Source organism: Geotrypetes seraphini, chromosome 1 (genome assembly GCF_902459505.1).
Source record: "Geotrypetes seraphini chromosome 1, aGeoSer1.1, whole genome shotgun sequence".
Taxonomy (NCBI): Eukaryota; Metazoa; Chordata; class Amphibia; order Gymnophiona; family Dermophiidae; genus Geotrypetes; species Geotrypetes seraphini.
Window position 1 is genome coordinate 263,110,571 of NC_047084.1, and position 21,673 is coordinate 263,132,243.

The 21,673-nt window shown below is 41.5% G+C and overlaps 1 long non-coding RNA gene across 1 annotated transcript; it reads left to right on the forward strand.

Moving 5' to 3' along the window:
• Nucleotides 1–51: 51 nt before the first annotated feature.
• On the forward strand, nucleotides 52–21,464 carry LOC117363118. Its single transcript, XR_004539979.1, has 3 exons — nucleotides 52–204; nucleotides 20,552–20,720; nucleotides 21,207–21,464. It is a non-coding gene; the product is annotated as an uncharacterized LOC117363118 (long non-coding RNA).
• Nucleotides 21,465–21,673: the final 209 nt, after the last annotated feature.

Here is a 21,673-nt window from a genome sequence, read left to right on the forward strand (position 1 = left end):
GGGGGAAATGGCAGACTCCAGCCGCTGCTTCTGTGAAAGAGGAAAGTTCAAGTTTAGTTGCGGCGATAAGCCACACGCTCCACGCGCGCGCGAGCGACGGCAAAGTACTGCAGCAGAGAGGACGGCGCGCGCCGCCTTGCTCTGATAATGACGTAATATGCTTGGCCCGGTATCTTTGAAAAAGCTGGATAGGAGAAGGGCAGAGTAAGTGCAGTCCGCAGAATACAAATTTGTTGATGGCCTAGACTAGATAATCTATTGGAAGAAAAGAGTAGTAAAATCCTTTGGGATTTTTATAATTTTTTTTCAGACACCGCAGACTTTGTATTAAGTTATATTTGCATAATCTTAAAGCTTCGGCGCTCCAGTATTAAGATCATTCAAATGAAGGTGGTGCTGTGTTCAGAGAAAATAATCTTGTTTTGTTTAAATAAAACTAGGCGCTTTTTTTTAGATCTTGCTTGTCTATTGTTCTTCCGTCGACTGGACTGGTAAGCAATTCCATATAGTCCTTGATTTATAGTTGCTCTTACTCAGAAGGAAACAGACCGACTTTAGGCTAACTGAGTACAGAGATTCTAAGTCTCGCTTATTGAGCATGTCATTCAGTAGAAGGCTTGTCTCTTTCTCGTGCTTCTCTCGTTCATCAGAACCTTGCGATTGGTGCACTAATCATGGTCACTGCTTTCCTGCGAGGTCAACAGAAGAAAAGCCAGGTGCTTTTCACCAGCAAGAAGAAATCTGAGCATATCTTCTTTAAAACAGTTAAAAGTTGGATTTCATGTATATAAGCAAATGCAATTAAGCAAAGAAAAATACACTCAAAGAAATTTTTGGCTTAAATATACCCATCTTATTCAAAAGGTCATATCAGGCAGATAAAGCAAAGCAATAATACAAATAAGAGGGTGGGTTGAAAAGTTTGGTTAAAAAAGCAATTTTAACATTGTAGTCTCCATCGAGGACTATACACTTAGTCCAATGAGTTTCTAGGTTTTATCAAAAGCTATTTTTCCTATGCTATGAAAAAAATTGGAAACTCTAGACTAAGGGGCTCATAATCGAAAGAGAAAAACGTCCAAAAACCGGCCTAAGTCGGCACTTGGACGAAAATTTCTCAAAAACGTCCAAGTGCCGATACTAAAAATGGGTTTTGGACGTATTTCTAAATGACCTAGGCCTTCATAGTGCCGCTGAACAACCAAAGCTAAACGGGGCGTTTTGCAGTGGCGTACCTAGCATATGTGACACCCGGGGCACATCATTTTTTGACACACACCCCCATCTATATGAAAAATATGATTTTTAGTAACAGTCCACATATCGCACAAGAGTGTACCTAGGAAAAGGCAGCATCTTAAACACTGCAGTGAGCACTAGAACACCAACACATACATTGTAAAACTAAACAAGCCAGATCCCGCACAGTCAATTGATCCTGCAGTCAATGCCAACTGAAAACTATGTTCTTTTCATACACACAGAACAGAGATACACCCTCGCCCACTATGGAATAATCACAAACTAAAAATAGAAATATGTAGACAAAAGTTAAACTGAACCACCAAGAAACCAGACTCTGCATACAATGCAACACCACAACACCACAAAAACAGTAACACATGTCCTCTAATATTGTGCAGAATATAAAGACAGTAAATTTAAATTTGAAAAAATTGATATATAACAATCACCATAACAAATTAACAAATAAAAATAAAACAAATAATGAGAAATAAGAAAATACCATTTTATTGGACTAATCCCCGTAAGCTCGGTCCCCATCTCTGCAAACCACCTGATTCCATCCACACAAGCCTTGAATTGTTTTATATTGAACTTATTATATTAAAGTATAAAAAGAAACAATATTCTGTACAATTGTCAATTTATAAATCAGCGTCTTCTCCCCACTCTCTCTTCCCTATTTCCCTTCAGCGTCCTCAACCCACTCTCTCTCCACTTTCCTTCAGCGCACGCACAAAAAAACAAGCAAGTAATTTTATATCATATTCATTCTATTTATTCATAGAAATTAAAGTCTAAATAATGCCAGTCACATAACAAAACATGATTTTACAAAAATAATTCCCTGCACAGTCAAGCCTGCAAGGATTACTAGATGTCTTTCAGCAGCTCTCCTCCCTCCCTCCCTCCCCCTTAACTTTGTAGCCAAGTCAAAATGATCTACCAACAATAAAATTTTAAAAACACAAAGCACACTATATGCAGAGAAAATGTTAATTATTTATATTCCGTGAGTTTTCAAAGACGTCAAGGCAGATGACTTTATGCAATGTCACCTCAGTAACAACTATACAAAAATAGACAAATATACCCCCTCCCTTTTTACTAAACCGCGATAGTGTTTTTTAGTGCAGGGAGCTGCACTGAATGCCCCACACTGCTCTCGACGCTCATAGGCTCCCTGCGCTAAAAACCGCTATTGCGATTTAGTAAAAGGGGGCCATCGTGCAAAATATAGACAGCATATATAAATTCTCAAAACAGACACATTTTGATTACTAAATTGAAAATAAAATCATTTTTCCTACCTTTGTTTGGTAATTTCATCAGTCTCGGGTTGCACTTCATTCTTCTGACTGTGCATCCAATATTTCTTCCCTTCTTTCAGCCTCCTGTATGCTTCCTCTCCTCCAGACCTCATTCCCTCCCTCAACTTTTTCTTTGTTTCATCCTGCCCCCTTCTTTCTTTCTCTCTCTATGCCCCCTTTCTTTCTGTATGTCTGTCTTTCTCTCTCTCTCCGTGCCCCATTTCTTTCTTTCACCCTGCTCCCTTCTTTCTTTCTCTCTCCATGCCCCCTTTCTTTCTCTATGTCTGTCTTTCTCTCTCTCCGTGCCCCATTTCTTTCTTTCTTTCTTTCTCCCTGCACTCCTCAATGCCACCACCATTGGGAAACATGCTGCTGCCACCGCTGCTGGGGAAAGGCCGCCACCGCCACCATCGGAAACAGGCCGGCGCCGAGTTCTCCCTCCCTGCTTGTCTTCCCTGCAGGGCCGACCAACTCTCGCCGCCCAAGATCAATTTTAACGTCGGAGAGGATGTTCCAGGCCAGCCAGGCAGCGATTGGCTGGCCCAGAATGTCCTCTCCAACGTCAGAATTGACATCGGGTGGCAAGAGTTGGTCGGCCCCGCAGGGAAGAAATGCAGGGAGAACTCGGCGCCAGTGTGTTCCCGATGGCAGCAGTGGCAGCCTATTCCCCAGTGGGTGGCCAGCTGTGCACCCCCTTGGTATGCCACTGGCGTTTCAGGAGGCGTGTCGAGGGCGGGACGTGGGCCGGCTTAGACTTAGTCGTACAGCATTTATAACCGAAAGTTTTACAACAGACCCTAGACGGAACTTGGACATTGTGACTTAGACAATGTAAAGCATGGTCTAAGTCACCTAAAGTCACCAGATAAGCACTGCAAACACATAAAACAGACCCCCACACACTACCCCAGTGATCACCAACCCCCCCAACCCCCATAAAAAGTTTAATCGTAACTTTAAAATTCATCCTCCAGACCATCATCACCTGGCCGCCTGGCATAGGAAAGCCTAGTCGTCCAGCCCAGAGGCAGCTTAAGTCATCTTGGGGGTGCGTTAGGGACCCATAGAGAGGAGGACCCATGCCCATAAGCCCCTGTAATCACTGCATTGATACTGAAACATGTGCACTCCCCTATACACCCTCAAAACCCTTTTGTACTGGCATATAAGTGGCTCCTGCAGCCATAAGGGCTATTGGGGTGGTAGATAAGTGGGTCTAGGGGATTCTGGTGGTGGTTTGGTAGGCTCATCATGACCTATAAAGGAGCTGTAGGGAGGAGAAGACATGGCACTCTTTTTGTGAAGTTCACAGCAGTGGCATGTCTAGGTGTTCAATCCATCACTTTGCAGACCCCTCCCACATCCAACCAGGCTTGTTCTAGGCATTTTGGACTTGGACAGAAAGTTGGACGGAAATGTGGTATAAAGATAGACGATTTAGCGGCTTGGACGATCAGATCGGCAGGACGTATAACTAGACGATTTTCGAAATGAAAAAAAATTTGGACGTATCTTTTGAAAATGTGTCTTAGGCTGTTTTTTATTTTGGATGACTTGCGAGATGGACGTAAATGGGCTTAGACATCCCTTTCGATTATACCCCTCTACATGTATAGCTGAGAGGCTAGTAAGTGATCATGCTATAAGAAAGTAAGACAGTAGAGCCGGATGAGGTTACAGTGAGCTCCTGAGATTTGTGATGAGAGAAGAATGAAGCCCTGAAAGCAGTGACAGGAGCACAATAAAAATTTATGAAAACATAATTAGTTACTGACAGAGGCAGAAAAACAAAACCGATAGTGCATAGGGGAATCAAAGTACAGAGATGACAAGATTGAATACACCTGAGGAAAAGCAAACGGATCTTATGAGAAGACACGTGCCCTGGAAAGTAGGTAAGTTACGGTAATAACTATGGAAACGAAGTTCATAAAGTTAAAATATTACTGTAGAATAAGTTTAGGTAATAGAGAAATGTGAAGGTAGAAAATTCTATTAAGCAAAGGAAATTTCAATCTGTACTAGGCAGGGACGTGACAAATTGAATATGGTAAGACACGTCATAGGTTAGAAAAAATTATAAAAAGACAACACAGCAATACAGAATTGAGATAGTCAGCTCTGAGATTTAGAGAGTGAAGTTGTTTAACTTGCTTTTTTAACAAACTTTTCAAACCACCATTGTATGTCACCAAGACCTGAGCATACCTTCTTTATCTCTAGTGACTATTCTCAGAAGCAGGGGGGAGAGGAATTAAGTAATACGCTGAGTACAGTACTCTTCAAAGAAGACTGAAGGCATGAGAAAGGAAGAGTGGAGAAAAAGAAAGGGCACACAAAAGGTCTGTCTCTCAGGCTGAGTCTCAGAACTCCCATGGTAAAGCCAACAACGCACACCCCATCTTGCTGAAATGGCACAGAAAACTAGCTCAAAGGAAATGAGGGGGAGGGGAGATCGCCCTGGGTGCACGCCCTAGGGGGTCTGGAACCTCCCGCCCTACTCTGCCACAGGTGCTGGTCCACCCCCTCTGACATACATGTTCCAGAGCAGAGTCGGCAGCTGTGGAAAGGTACAGCAAGGTCCCGTGATGACTTCGTCTGTCAGCTGTGCTCCGGAACAAGTGACGTAAGAGGGGGTAGACCGGCAGCCGCGCTGAGGTACAGGAAGGTCCTGCGATGACTACGTCTGTTGGCTCTGCTCTGGAAGAAGTAAGTAACGTCTGAGGGGGTGGACCAGCAGTCACAGTCATTGCATTACCTTGCAGCAACTCCCCATGTCTGCCAGTCCACTCCCTCCAACGTCACTTTTTCCGGAGCAGAGCCAGCAGCTGCAGTCATCGCGGGACCTTGCTGCATGGCATTGAGATGAAGGGAGAGAGAAAGGATGACGAGATTGAAGGTAAGAGAACTTTGGACTTGGAAGAGAAACTCTACAATAACAAATACAATGCAGACTTCATCACCCTCGTTCAGGGCAAAGATTTTTAATATGGAGCAGGATACTAGTATGGAAGAGTGGTGGGAGAGAAAGGGGGCAGGATACTGGATGGAATTGGGTTGGAGGGAAAGAAAGGGGGCAGATGCTGATGGAAGTGGGGGGAAGGGAGAGACAAGGGGCAGATGCTGATAAAAGAGGGGTGGATGGAGAGAGAGGGCAGACAGTGGATGAAAGGAAGAGAGTGACAAAAAGATGAGGAAAACAGAAACCAGAGAAGACAAAGGTAGAAAATCTCCAGGATCCCCCCTTTATTACGTTTTTTAAATACGCTGACAAATGGACAGGAATTGCCCTATTCATGGCGTTTAGCTGGTATAACTGTGATATTAAAATCAGGTAAAGATCAGACATCCTGTTCTTCTTATAGACCTATTTCATTATTAGATGTGGATTATAAATTATTTACTAAGATTTTAGCTAAACGCTTACAAAATATATGCCACAATTAATAGTTGATGACCAATCTGGGTTTATACGGGGTCGCCAGACTTTTGATAACATACGATGAGTCTGTCATTTAATATAGCAGACAACTGGTGGACAAGACTCGACTCATATCTTGGGCACTGATGCCGAGAAGGCATTTGATGGGGTCTACTGGCCCTATCTGTTTCAAGTTTTAGAAAAGGTGGGAATAGCTGGGAATTTTCTATACTGGCTTCAGTTGATATATAAGGCCCCTTTAGCATCAATCAATATAAATGGAGGATATACTGATTGCTTTACATTGGGGAGAGGAATCCGTCAAAGTTGTGCCCTGTCACCTGTACTCTTTGTATTGATTATGGAACCTCTCGCATAATTTGTGCGACAGGCTTCAAATATTTCAGGTATAAAATTGGCGGATTAGAAACAAAAATATTATTTTTTGCAGATGACATTCTCTTTACAATACAAGATCCTCTTACTTCGCTCAAAGCTATAGTGGAAACTATGACAAGTTATGGACAAATTTCAGGATTTCGTATAAATATTTCTAAATCGGAAATCTTGGATCTTACCCTGTCAGATTTAGACCGTAGATGGATCACTAGTAATTACTTCTTCAAATGGGCACAACAATCATTACGATATCTGGGGATTAATTTGACTAAGCAAATTGAGATGTTATATGTTGCTAACTACCCTCCCCTTTTGAAAGCAATCTACCAGGATATTGATATTAATATTTCATGGCTAGGCAGAGTGCAAACAATTAAGATAGTAGTACTTCCAAGATTGCTCTACCTATTTTCAGCCCTGCCAATTTCCCTCCCCCAATTTTTTTTTCTCCATTTGGAGCGGAAGATATTTGCATATATTTGGAAATATAAAACACCAAGGGTAACTCATGCGATGGACCAACCTAGGAAATTGGGAGGAATGGCAGTGCCACATTTTTAATATTATTATCAAGCAGCTCAATTGCGATATTTAGTTAATTGGAAATGGAACATGGAGAAATCGTGGGTGAATATGGAGCAAAACATAGTGAGTACATTTCTGTTATGGGCGATAATCCTGGCTCCCACTACCTCAACTCTTTACTATAGCTAAAATGTCTAGCCCCGTAATACGGCACACTTTAGATTTGTGGACCCAGGTACGTAGGCGATGGTATGGAGATAAGATCTATTTTCTGGGGGCAACTATTATATATATGCATAATTTTGCCCAGGGCGAGGCTGATATGGCCTTTCATATATGGGGTAGAAAAGGTCTTAGAACATTGGGTCAACTATTGGACAATGGGAAAATGGTCCCTTTTGAAGTATTGGTAGACGAATATGGCCTTTTACCGAGAGACCTATTCTACTACAGACAAATTGAAAGCTATATTAAAAAAACGATCATTAAAGAATTAGTTACTGTTGAACAATCAAATTTAGAGAGTGCCATGATGAAAGAAAGTGGGAGGGGTAGTATCACCGCAATTGGAGCATCTTCATCCACCTTATAGGCGGCGTTGGAAAGAGATAATTGGTAAATGTTATACTGATAAAGAATGGTCTAAAATAATGCATTCCCAACTTTATGGCACTATAGCAAGTAATATGATAGAAAATGGTTATAAGATTTTTTTTGTTGGTACTATACTCTGGAACGATTATGGGCTATGTATGGTAAAGGATCAGCTAAATGTTGGAGAGGATGTGTAGAAGTGGGTACCTTTGAACATATACCTTTGAATAGATCTATTTTAACTACCGACTCGATCAATATACTAATTCATTCCCTAGTCATCTCACATTTAGACTATAGTAATTCTCTTCTCAATGGACTCCCCCAAAAAGAACTACGACGGCTGCAACTTGTTCAAAATACTGCTATTAAACTCATTTACAACGTCGGCAAGTTCGAACATGTCACTCCTCTTTTCAAAGAGGCTCATTGGCTCCCCGTCTCTCATCGGATACTTTATAAAATCATATTACTTACTTTCAAAATCAAACACTCACACCTACCCCTATTTCTTGATAAACTTTTAATCCCCCAAAGTTCTCCTCGTTCCTTAAGATCATCTGATCAAAAACTCCTTTTCATTCCTTCTCTAAAAGAATCCTTTTACACCAGGAATACTAACTTCGCCATAACTGCACCCACATTATGGAACTCTCTCCCCCAATTTCTTCGGGACGAAATTCAATTACCAAAATTTAAGATTTTTCTTAAAACTTATCTATTTAAAGATGCCTATGCTAAATCTTAATCTTTTTCTCGTCCACTTGTTGATTTCTTTTTCAATCTAATTATCATCCTCAGAGCATATCACTCATACCAGGCACCCCCGCCCCCTGTGTTATATCCCTTCCCTCTATCTCATTTCTCCTAAGATTATGTAACTTTTTCCTAACCTTCCCACTTACCCTCACTGTCAGGTTTGTCTATACGTTTTATATGTTTCTATTTTTCTCACTACTCTCTCTAAACACAATTAAATATATCTTTCTTTCCTATTTAAATTTTATTGTTAACCGGTCAGATATTTGTTTTATGATCGGGGTATAAAAAAACCAATAAACTTGAAACTTGAACTTGAACTTGATATGGTGGTATTGTGTTAAAGCACAGGCCTATTGGGATAAAGTGACTTACTTTATAGAGGAAGTATTAGGCATTAAGATCCCTAAGACTATGGGGTGCTACTTATTGAATATAGGACCAGATGATGTCCCGCTTAAGCAGCAGAAATGGATACATTTGATAATGACAGCAGGTCGACTTATGGCATCTGCTTAGAAACAACCAGATCTTCCGGCATTTCGAGTATTGTTGACTGAAGTTCAATATATACAACAGATGTCGAAACTGACCGCTCTTTGCAGAAATCAAATTCATAGCTATAATATAATTTGGGGGGGCATATGAAACTTGGATTAGTCTCCAAAAAGATACTACCTTACTTAACTGAAAGTTTTTATATCTTTATATTTCATGAATCTCCTGCACACATCCTTCCACCGGGATGGTGGGGTGGGTTGGGGGAGGGAAGGAAGGGAGGGTATGCTTAAGAGAAGTTGTATAAGAAATTAGATTTTTTCTTTTTAGATACTATGAAATGAGATTTATAATGAATTAATGTACTAATTAATGATTGAATATGAAAGATAAAAGTTTTAAAAATGTATATAAATTAGTAATAAAGATTTTTTTGGAAAAAAAATTTCTTTTTCTTTTTTTTGCTTTAGGGGACATGTGTCACCGTTTCTATGGTGTTGCATTGTATGCAGAGTCCAGCTTCTTGGTGGTTCAGTTTAACCTTTGTCTACATATTTCTATTTTATCCCCCCCCCCCCTTATACAAAACTGTACAGTGTTTTTTAGCGCCGACTGTGGTGGTAACAGCTCTGATGCTCAGAATTCTATGAGCATCTGAGCTGTTACCACTGTGGCTAAAAAACGCACTACAGTTTTCTAAAGGTGGGAAGGGTTACGTTTGTGATTACTTGTGTTGTTGTTTTTACTTCAATGTATTTTATTCTCCCACCCTAACCCCTCTACATTATGTATCAAACCATTCTAAGACCTGTCCATTAATTATGTAAATACTTAGTTAGTGACCTTTCTTTTCTTTTATTTTAGAACTATATTTTAAATTTAATAGTGTAATTTACATTATAATTTTACTCTGTAAACCGATCAGATACTCACTGATGGTCAGTATATTAAATATAGAATTAATTTGGAAACTTGTGTGCTCGAAAGACATGGTTTTATGTTAGGATTGACTGTGAGGGACTGATCTGTACCAGTCTGGCTTGTTTAGTTTTACAATGAGTGTATTGATGTACTGTTCACTACAGTATGTAAGATGCTGCCTTTTCCTAGGTACACTCTTGTGCGATGTGTGGATTGTTACTAAAAATCATGTGTTTCATACAGATGGAGGGGGTGTCAAAAAATGATGGACCCCGGTACGCCACTGATTATATGTATAGTGTAAATACAAAAGCGAGGAGGAGGAATGTGCTTGGTAGATGCACAAGAGTTTTACAGTAAGCACAGCTCTTGTGTGCATATGCCATGTAAACCCAACTGTGAAGCATATATTGATGCAGCTCTTTTGTACCTTTAAATACAGTTTAAACTTTTCAGGATTTTTTTTACTTGAAAAACTTATATTTATGCATACAAAACAGGCGCCACTTTCGGATTCAAATCTTTTCTGATCAGAAGAAGAGTACCTTTGAAAGCTAATCAAAAAATCAATTAATAATAATAACTATCCTTTTATACCGCCATAACCAAAAGTTCTAGGCGGTTTACACTAAAAAGAGCTGGACAATCGGCAAAATACAATAATACAGTAAAAAATACAAATATTTGTAAAATAGAATTTCAATAATAACACTCACTAAGTAATAAACTTATCGAACAAAGTGGTCTTAATTAATTTCCAAAAACTGTAATAGAATAACATAGCATGCTGAATACATTTACCTAACCAAGATTGTTGCCTTGAAATGCTAGGGTCCTATCTAAGAAGGTCTTATATCTACACCCATTAATTTTTGGATAAGCAAATAAGTAGAAGTTTCTAGTTTCTCTTGATGGTCTATGCAACACAAAATGAGGAAAAAGGTAAGCTGGAGACAATCCCGATATCAACTTAAAGCAGATACAGGAAAATTTGAATAATACTCTTGCCTCCAAAGGCAGCCAATGAAGTAAATGATAATATGGACTAATATGGTCATTCTTAGTTAGTCTAATAAAAAGGTATCACTTTATTTCCTTTATGTTTTGTTTTGTTTTATTTCTATATATTACCTTTAAAAGTGGATTAGCATGGCTACCAGACCATTTTACTCAGGTTTCAAATCTGGTAGTGGGTTTACTTGGACTCACATGTATTTCTCAGTACAAGCACTTAAGGCTTGCACGGGCTTTCTTCCAAAAGAAATCCTCTCTTCAAATCCCCTTCTCCCACCACCAGTTCCGAGCTAGTATTATTTTTCTAGCAGTTCGAACAAGGTTTGTTTATACCCTCTTCTCTGAGCATTGGGAAGGCATAGCAAACGACATCTTTAACATTTGTTTGACTATACAGTTTTGTCCATCTCTGGTTCACACTCTGGTACACACATTGATTCCTGTTGTAAAACCCTCTTTAGTGTTCCACGCAGATTAAAATTTTCATTATTCCCACACTAACTGGCCTTACCGCAGAAAAGTATCAAGTATCGGCTGTCTGCTCTACACAGATCTCCCTTGCCATTTATATTTGTGTCTTTCCCTTCATCATTGTATATATTGCATTCTTCTAAAGGCAACAGGTAAAGTAGTGTGGCAGCCCTGATCATCCACTCTTAACTAAATATAAATCTAATCTAATCTGAATTTACATATAACTCTTATCCAAAAATAGGTTCAAGGCGATTTACAAGTTAAAAGGCCCACATATAATATGGGGAAATACTATGACATTTTGGTTACAAATTTAAAAATTTTCATAGGGATAAGTGTGGAGGGTCAGATATGTATATTACAATTTGGGGGGCTTTTCCATGTGCATATACTATGTCCGTGATAATGTATTGGTGTATTACTGATGATAGTTTTCTTGAGGTAGCTGTAGTGTTTAAGTTATAGGTTGAAGAGGTATGTCGTATAAATAGGTTTTGATTATTTTTCTGAAAGCTGAGGTAGTTCAGTCCTAATGGTTGTTGGGAGACTGTTCCATGTTTTGATTGTTGAATAGGTGAATAGAGAGTTATAAATTTGTTTGTATTTGACTCCTTTGAATGAAGGAAGTATTAGTAGGTTTGTGCTGTGGAGTCTGGATGATAAGTGCGATTTGGAGAAGAGTTGAATTATTTGCTCTGAGATATTAACATGTAAGGTATGGAACATGATGCAAGATAGCTTGAATGTGATTTGTGCATGTATGGGTAACCAGTGAAGTTTGTGGTAATATTCTGATAAAGCATCATATTTTTTTAGTCTGAAGATCAGTCTGCTGTGTTTTGAATCATCTGTAATTTGTGTTGTAGAGAGGAACTCAGGACAGCGTAGAGTGAGTTGCAGTAGTCAAACTGACAAGACCAGCATTTGGACTAAGAAGGCAAAGTGGTGAATATGGAAGTAAGGACGGATCAGTCTTAGTTGCTTCAGTCTTTTGCTTTTCTCCACAAATAGAAGATCTGGGGTTCATATGAGAGGATGGAGCCAGGTGTGATTCCTAGAACCTCAGCAGTTTTGTCTATTAGTAATGATCCTGTTGGTAGTCAGAGATGTGAGGACTGTCTGGAATGTGTTGTGGAACCATAGTAATTTGGTTTTGGATGTGTAGAGCCCAGAAGTAGATTATTTCTATGCTCTCTGATATTCTTGCGGATGTTTCACTCAAGTCATTTCCAAGTGGAATGAGTAGAAAAATGTCATCTGCATAGTATAGGAGGCAATCACCCTTAGTGAAGGATATGTTACCTTATCTAGAGAAATCTTGAATAGATTGACTAATATGGGGAATAGTGGACAACCCTGAGGGACACCACAGAAGGATTTATTTCCAAGTTTGTGAGTCTGTGCCATCTTTCCAGGCATTCTCCAAACCAAAGAAAATAAAAGAAACTGGAATGATACTTTTTAATTGGACTAACTTAATACATTTTTTATTAGCTTCCAAAGGCAATACTTTCTTCAAATCAGAAATGAGCAAATGATAGCAAATATCAGAACAGTTAATGTTAAAATTGCAACATTAGTCTATGGTGGTTTAAATTACATCATTTTCCATATGGACATAGCCTAACTTAAGGTAAAATAGCTTCGTAGGTTTGTGCGTCATTGAAGTATGGTGGGTTTTTGGTCCAGTGGTCCGACATAAGGGTTAGTCAGAGATGCAGATGTAAGCTAAGGAGCTGGGTTTGTAAAGAAGAAGGTTTTCAAGGCCTTCCTGAAGTTCCATAGACTGTTTAAAGATCTGACAGATGGGGGAATGATGTGCCATAATCTGGGTATGAAATGGGAATAAGAGTGTTTCCGGGCTGTTTCAGATATGAGTGAGTGTCCGGGTGGAATGGCTAGCCATTTTTCTGCTTGGGATCTCAGTGATAGGTTGGGGAAAGCTAGAACCAGGGCTTTAAAGACACATCGTTTTCGGAGGGCAGCCAGTGCATGGATCTTAGTGCAGGGGTGACGTGGGTGTGGAAGCCCAGGTTTTTCAGGAGTTGGATTGCAGCAATTTGCACGCCTTGGAGACGGGAGATGGTTTTTGCAGGTAAGCCTACTAGTAGCGTGTTGCAATAATCTAAGCGGGATAACACAAACGCATATAGCGGTATAGCAGTATATAAGAAATCAAATCAAATCAAATATAGTAGTAGCTGGGCAAAATCGTTCTCTGAAAAGTAAGCACAGATGCACTTTAGCTGGCATAGGTAATAGAAACATGAAGACACTAATTTTGATACATGATCTGAGAGCAACAGGTTTGAGTCGAGAATCACTGGAATGCACTCCCGAGAGAGGTGGTGGAGAGGAAAACAGTGACGAAGTTCAAAGAAGCTTGGGATGAACACAGAGGATCTAGAATCAGAAAATAGTATTAAATATTGAACTAAGGCCAGTACTGGGCAGACTTGCACGGTCTGTGTCTGTCTGTATATGACCTTTTGGGAGAGGATGGGCTGGGTAGGGCTTCAATGGCTGGGAGGGTGTAGATGGGCTGGAGTCAGTTTTGACGGAGATTTCAGCAGTTGGAACCCAAGCACAGTACCGGGTAGAGCTTTGGATTCTTGCCCAGAAATAGCTAAGAAGGAAAAATTTTAAAAATTTAAATTAAATCAAGTTGGGCAGACTGGATGGACCATTCGGGTCTTTATCTGCCGTCATCTACTTTGTTACTATGTTACATATGTAAGTATTCCAATAATAGTTTCACAGATAAAAGGTAGGGATGGGGGAGGTGAGAAACATGAAGAGATGGATGGGTGATCAGAGGGTGGCAAAGCAGTATACAGTACTTTTATGGTTTATAATGTGAGAGAAAACACAAATTTTAAGTAGTGTGGTGAGTGTTGAAATATTTCATCATTTTAACTTCAAATTAGGAAGGGAGTTCCTAGATTGTTTAAAAATGTCCTTTTATTATTGTCACTATAAAGTCATTGATGCAGTGGTCTGATTTGATCTAGCCTTGCAAAGTGCTGTCCTATCTAGAAGTGTCACCCTGGTTAGCAATATGGTGTTCAATGTGGTGCCTCTCCAACATAGCATTCTTCTTCACATTTTTTTGCATTGAATATTATACACTACATTTGAAGATAAGTATGTGTAGAATCCTCTTATGCTGAATATTTTTTCCATTGTGACTGACTGTGGGGTCCTGTGATATGTGCTGACATAGTTTGCAGCTTGATATATTGCAGCAATATATGCCATTCTCTTTTTCAGTTTTTATTGGGAATTTAATTTTCACTAAATTTTGTTTCAGATTAGGTAGGTGGCTGTTGGAATGGGAGCATTGGTAGAGCTCCCAATATCATTTTCAGTAATTATTTTTTCTAGAATAGTCGCTGTAAGAACATAAGCAGTGCCTCTGCTGGGTCAGACCAGAGGTCCATCATGCCCAGCAGTCCGCTCACGTGGCGGCCCATCAGATCCAGGACCTGTATAGTAATCCTCTCTCTGTACCCTTCTATCCCCTTTTCCTTCAGGAAATCATCTAATCCCTTCTTGAACCCCAAAACCGTACTCTGTCCTATCACACCCTCTGGAAGCGCATTCCAACTGTCCACCACCCTTAGGGTGAAGAAGAACTTCCTAGCATTGGTTCTGAATCTGTCCCCTCTTAATTTTTCCTAATGCCCTCTTGTTCTTGTAGTTTTCGAATGTTTGAAGAATCTGTCCCTCTCCACTTTCTCCATGCCCTTCATGATCTTGTAAGTCTCTATCATGTCCCCTCTAAGTCTCCGCTTCTCCAGGGAAAAGAGTCCCAGTTTCTCTAATCTTTCAGCATATGAAAGGTTTTCCATACCTTTTATCAATCGTGTCGCTCTTTTCTGAACCCTCTCAAGTATCGCCAAATCCTTCTTAAGGGCAGACTCATGCACTGGGAGATAGGGAGAAATTGCTGGCCAAGCAGATAGAACTTAATACCCCGTTACATCACAGAACAAAAAAGTCTTACTTATTACAAATATCAATTGTACAGATATGGGAACAAGGGTGAGAAACCTTTAGCTAGGTTGATCAATACAGCGATGGGCCCTTCCCCGATATTACGCTTGAAAAGAGAAACAGGACGGGAGACCACGGATGCTCAACAGATATGTCAGATTTTTCAGGAATACTATTCGAAGCTGTATGGGCCACCCCCAGAATTAGAGTTAGACAGTTCCATTTACTTGGACAATGTTTCATTACCACAGGTAGCCACTTCCGATCTTACTAAGTTGAATGCCCTAATCACAGTGGGAGAGGTCGAATGGGCCAACAACCAGAGTGCTTTGTTCAAGGCCCCTGGGGTGGATGGTTACAAGGCCGAATTTTATAAAATTCTCTAGACTGAGATTACCCCCTCATTGATGGAGATTTATAATGCATGTATAGAGGCAGGGAGTTTGCCGGCAGGCCTCAATGTGGCTAAGATAATAGTACTTCCTAAACTTCACAGGGACCCCACACTCCCTAGTTAATATTGGCTTATTTCCCTGCTAAACTTTGAAACAAAGCTGCTGGCCAAAGTGATGGCCAACAGATTGGCGAGGGTTATTCCTTCTTTGGTCCATAAATCTCAGAGCGTCTTTGTGAAGAGAAGATATATTGTGAAAAATATGAGGCAGATTGTTATGTCATTAGAAAAGGTAATGCGGGATCATCAGCCTTCTCTGTTAGTTTTGATGCGAAGAAGGCTTTTGATCGAGTGCGCTGAGACTTTCTTTTCTCAGTTCTATGGGTTTGAGGGGTACTTTGTACAGACGATCTGTACGTTATTTAGCAATTCCCGGGCCTATCTTTGGGTGAATGGTCATGGCTCGACACAGTTTTCTATTTGTAGAAGCACCCAGCAGGGCTGCCCCCTGTCACCCCTTCTATTTATCCTAACTCTGGACCCCCTGTTTTGGGAGATAGTGGGGACCTCTGAGATCAAAGGGGTGACGATTGGCAACTAGGAATTCAAAGTGGCACATCTTCCCCTGTCACTTATAGAATGGCTTAATATGTATAAAATGGTAATTTTTCCTAAGTGGCTGTTTATGTTGCAGGTTCTACCATTGAAGCTGAAGGCCTCTGATCTTCTTTCAGCCAGTTAGTCAGGAGGTTTTGTTGAGCTAATAAAGAAATTAAAGGTCAGATTACCCTTTATATGGGGCTCTTGGGCTCATGGGGGTTGGTACTCCCTGACCTCCGGAGTTTACAATATGGCATGTCTCTTGCGTCATGTTCACAACTGGCTAGGAGGTAGTCAACATTACAGCCCTATACAGACGGAGAGGGCTTTTGTTGCCCCCTTCCACTTTACTTCTATTTTGCAAGTTTCAAAGAAATTATTACCGATAGAGCTGAAACATAGTTGGGTGGTTGAGCCGTTACGCGAGGCATGGAGCTTCCTAGTCTCCCAATTAGGAAGTGATCTACAAGTCTCAACTCTGCTGCCCATTAGAGGGAATTTAGCTTTTGAACCAAGCCAGAAGAACAAGGTATTTCTGCACTGGGAAGAGGCGGGTATTGTTCTCTTAGAACAGGGGTGTCCACCTTTAGGCTTCCCTGGGCCGCATTGGCTGAAAAAAATGTTTCTGGGGCCGTGCAAACGCTGCAGCAAGACAGTGGAGGGTGCCGGCAAGATGGTAAACACCTGGGGACAGCAGAGGAAAACACTGCATCACCCTCGACCGGGGCCGCACAAAATACTTCACGGGGCCGCAGGTTGGACACCCCTGCCTTAGAACATCTGCTAGACCCATCTGGAAATCTGATCTCATATACAGAATTTTTCTGTAGGGTGACCCCAAGGTGGGGGGATTGTTTCACTTTCTGTCAGCTGAAACATTACTATCAGTCCCTTTATAGATGAGCGGTGATGTTTCCCATAAGAACTAAACTCAAAGAATTTTATGTTTCTATCTCCTCCAGCAAGATATAAATTTCGGGGACCCATAGAGCATTTCTCATTACTGGCCAGCCCAAAGATTTTTCCCTACTACGACAATGTTGAATACAGTATTTGGGGGGAGTGGTATCCACCTGGGGTGTTCTCTGCTATGGAAATGTGCTTTCCGGGTATTTCATAGGGCATATCTCACACCCTCCCAAATGCATAAGATGGGCTATTCACAGTCCTGCTATTGTCTGAAATGTGTTTTAGAAGAGGCAAACTTCTTTCATGCCTTTTGGCTGTTCAAGCCTTTTGGAGGAGGGTGGGGGAGTATATTTGGCGGACTCTGGGACAGAATCTGATAGCTTCCCCAGAGGCCCTTTTACTGGGGTTGTTGGGCTCTTGCAGGATACGGGGTAGAGGCCCCAGATTATGAGTCTGAAAGTTGTGCATATTGGGTTATAAGGCCAGTGGAAAATCAGGGGCGGGAAACTGCACGGTGACACTAGGAAGTTCTTCTTCACCGAAAGGGTGGTTGATCGCTGGAATAGTCTTCCACTTAAGGTTATTGAGGCCAGAAGTGTGCCAGATTTTAAGGCCAAATGGGACAAACATGTGGGATCTATCCGCAAAGATAGATAGGGAGGGTCATTGGAGTGGGCAGACTTGATGGGCCGTGGCCCTTATCTGCCGTCTATTTCTATGTTTCTATGTATATTGAAGGAGTGGACTTCAGATAGTTCGCCCTCTTATTGAGGGTGGAGAATGAGTATTCATGAACTAATGGGATGGGAGGCAAGCTACTCCAGGGGTATTTACAAGTGGAAGAAGCACTTTCTCAGTATTTGGGATCCTTACTTGCATACCCTCCCACACAGCATACACGGTCAAACTTTAAACCTACTGTAATATCATTCTAAGCAGCTTAGCTTACATGACTTTCCCTTTTTCTTTCTTTTTCATCCACACTGGGGGTTTGGAGGAGGGTTACAAAGTACATATATGATGACATGGTTGTAATACCATTCCATCTTTCTTGTTCAGTTCTTCTTTTTATATTGTTCTCATCAATGCAACTGTTTACGTATAAACATTTTGTTACTGACTACTCCGGCTCCCACAGCATGGCAGTATCTCCAGGTCCTGGGGTCCATGGTATCAATGATAGATGTGATTCCTTAGGCCAGGGCCCACATGCTCCCATTACAGAACATGCTCATTTCACACTGAAGTCCATAGAGGGACCCACTACACTTGTGCCTCCCCTGGACAGCAGAGGCTCGGGTCAGCATGGCCTAGTAGTTGTGTCCCCGGACGCTGGTCCGTGACCTTCCCCTGCAGATCTCCAGCTAGGTGATCATGACGATGGATGCCAGCCTTTTTGGCTGGGGAGTGGTTTGTCACCACAATCTGGTGCAGGGACAGTGGTCTTGGACTGAGCAGAGATGGTCCATCAGTTGACTGGAGTTGCAAGCGATTCTCCGGGCTCTGCTTCACTTCATGCAATGTCTTCAGGCATGAGCTGTGGGTCAGTGCCACAGTGGTGGCTTACATCAATCAACAGGGATGCATCAAAAATACCTCCCTGGGTGTAGAGGCCCAACTACTGTTTCACTGGGCGGAGCACCATCTTCTGGTGATCTCTATGGCTCACATAGCCAGTGTAGACCACATCCAGGTGGACTATCTCAACCGATACTCTGGATTCCGGGGAATGGTCCTTGTTCCAGAGAGCATTCAACTACATCATAGACTGGTGGTGTCTTCTGACATTCGATTTCATGGCATCAACAATCAACAGGAAAGTGGATCGCTTCTTCAGCTGCTGGCGCAAGAAGGGAAGCGAAAGGCTTGGATGTGTTAGTGCAGCCCTGGCCACAGGAGGGTCTTCAATATGTCTTCTCTTCTTCACCTGTTGAGGAAGATTGCATCTCACACGGGTTGGGTGATTCTTATTGCACCCGATTGGCTGAGACACCTGTGGTACACCGACCTGGTTTGTCTCCAACAAGGTCCGGGGCTCAAGCTTCCTTGTCACCCTCATCTGCTCATGCAAGGTCCGATTGCACTCCAGGATCTAGACTGCTTTGGGTTTATGGCCTGGCTCTTGAGCACACAGCCCTAGTCAGTAATGGATACTCATCAGTGGTGAGTCCATGCTGGCGGCTTATGCAAAGGCATGGAGGTTTATCAGGTATGGTGCGTGCAGAGACAGGAGGATCCTTCAGTTCTGTCCATTCTCAGAATTCTGGAGTTTCTTCAGGATGGTTTGGAGAAAGGGCTGGCGGTGGCTTCCCTTCAGGTCCAACTGGCCATCTCTCTTGTCTCAGACTGAAGCCCCCGAGGGTTCTCCTTGGCTTCTGAGAGGCACACTCTGGCTATGGCCTCAATTCCAGGTGCCTTGTCTGACGTGGGATCTTAACCTGATTCTCTTATTTCTGGCTCATCCACATTATGAGCCAATGGAGTGCATTTCTCTTATGGATATGACCATTAAGATGGTTTTCCTGGTGGCCATTACTTGGCCCACAGGGTTTCTGAGCTTCAGGCTCTGTGTACAGACTCGGGTGTCTCCTTGTGCACTATTCCATCCTTCCTGCTTAAGGTAGTTTCAGCCTTTAATGTTAACCAAGAGGTTAGGCTTCCAACTTTTGTGCCCTCCAGTTTAAGAAAGTGGGGCTGGGCTCTGCAGTCCCTGGATGTGCGTAGGACTCTGTTGCCGTACCTGGAGGACACAAATGAGTTCCAGGTCTCCGAACATCTGTTCATCCTGGTGGGTCCTGCCCACTGAGGCCGTCCAGCTTCCAAGGTGACCATCTCCAGATGGATTCACATTGCCATTTCAACTGCCTACGTTGCATCAGGGAAGAAACCCCTCCCCCCCTCTTGGTGAGGGCTCATTCTACCAGAGTCATTTTCTCTTCTTGGGCGGAGCCATCAGTGATCTCTTTGGAGGAGATCTGTAGGGCGGCTACCTGGTCCTCTGCATATCTTTTACCAAATTGATGTGATGGCCAAGCAAAATTCTACTTTTGGTTCCTCCATTTTGGTGGCTGGCTCTGGTTTTGTTATGTCCCACTTGTCCAGGAATATGGTGGGATTGTACAAGAACGAAAGATTAGGTTCTTACCTCTGCTAATCTTCTTTCTTGTAAATCCACACTCTATTCCTGAAACCTGTTGATTCGCCGATCGTCTACCCTGACAAGTAATGGTAAGCTGAATGTTTGTCTTTTCTGACCAGTCCTTTGAAGATTACCACCTGAATGTATTTTGCACTTTCCTTAGAATTTCTAATCCTAGCGCCCCCTTTCATAGGTGCAGGCTGTGTCTCCTAATAGCACTGTTTGGTCAGACTCTACTGTTTTCTTGCCTATTTGCAATTATTCATGATCGTTTAATGTTCATGTTCTGAGCAGAATAGACTAATGTGCCAGGGAGTTTCCCCATTCCCCTCCTTTTGTTCTTTTCTTTCCAGATGTTGCTGTCTGCTTTTGTATAAACTGATTCTCTGGGAGGCAGTGCTGAAACGAGAGGAGAGGAGATGAATATTTATGTCTCCCTATAAGCCTGTCTGGCAAGGATAGGTTCACAACTTACTTGTCCAGGAATAGAGTATGGATTTAGAAGAAAGAAGATTAGCAGAGGTAAGATGTGGATGTCAATTTTGAGCTGTTCAAAGTAGTTTGAAAAGTTTGGTAAAAAAAAAAAAGTTAAATATTTTTTAAAAGTTGTATTCCCCAACATAGTCTCCATCAAGGGCTGTACACTTAGGGCTCATTTTACTAAGGTGCGCTAGCGTTTTTAGCGCATGCACAAGATTAGCGCACGCTAGCTGAAAAATTACCGCCTGCTTAAAAGGAGACGGTAGCGGCTAGCACGCGTGGCAATTTAGCGCGCACTATTCCGCACGTTAAGGCCCTAACGCACTTTTGTAAAAGGAGCCCTTAGTCCAGCAAGTGTCCAGTTTTTCCATTCCATCAGAAAAATAGGTTTTGTCAAATTTTTAAAAATACATTTGTTTAACTTGTATTATTACTGAACCTTTCAAACCGCCCTCATATCTCAAAAAGGTAATTTGTATTGTCTGTTAATGGTACAGTCTCCAGACCCAGATTTCATTTGTTTTGCAGGCTGCAGGCTGTCATCTGGGGGCCTCATGTAGCTAGTTGATTCTGAGATATGGAGTAACTTGGCAAGGTCATCTGAGACAGACTTTTATTTCCTACATTGCACTTAAGTCTGCAGTTGAATATCTTGGTCTTAAAACTGAAATTACGGGAACCTGGGTGGTTGCTATTTATGAATCAAGCAAACAGAAGAAGCCTTAAAAGAAAGCCTTGTTTATAACTTTTTTTTGTAAGAGAATGACAGGAGAAGTGTGAAAATGCTACCAAATAAGCAAGCTACCACCAAGTGGCTTGTCATCCATTTTTCCCAGTAACACTAATTTTGACATGTTTTCTATGACTAATAAACTACAGCAGGCTTTGATAAATTGTCTAAAACTTATAATTAGATGTTCATGTTTATTTTTGTTAAACAATTTTATTGTGAATCAAGACACAATAACCAATGCAACATTACCATAGTAACAGTT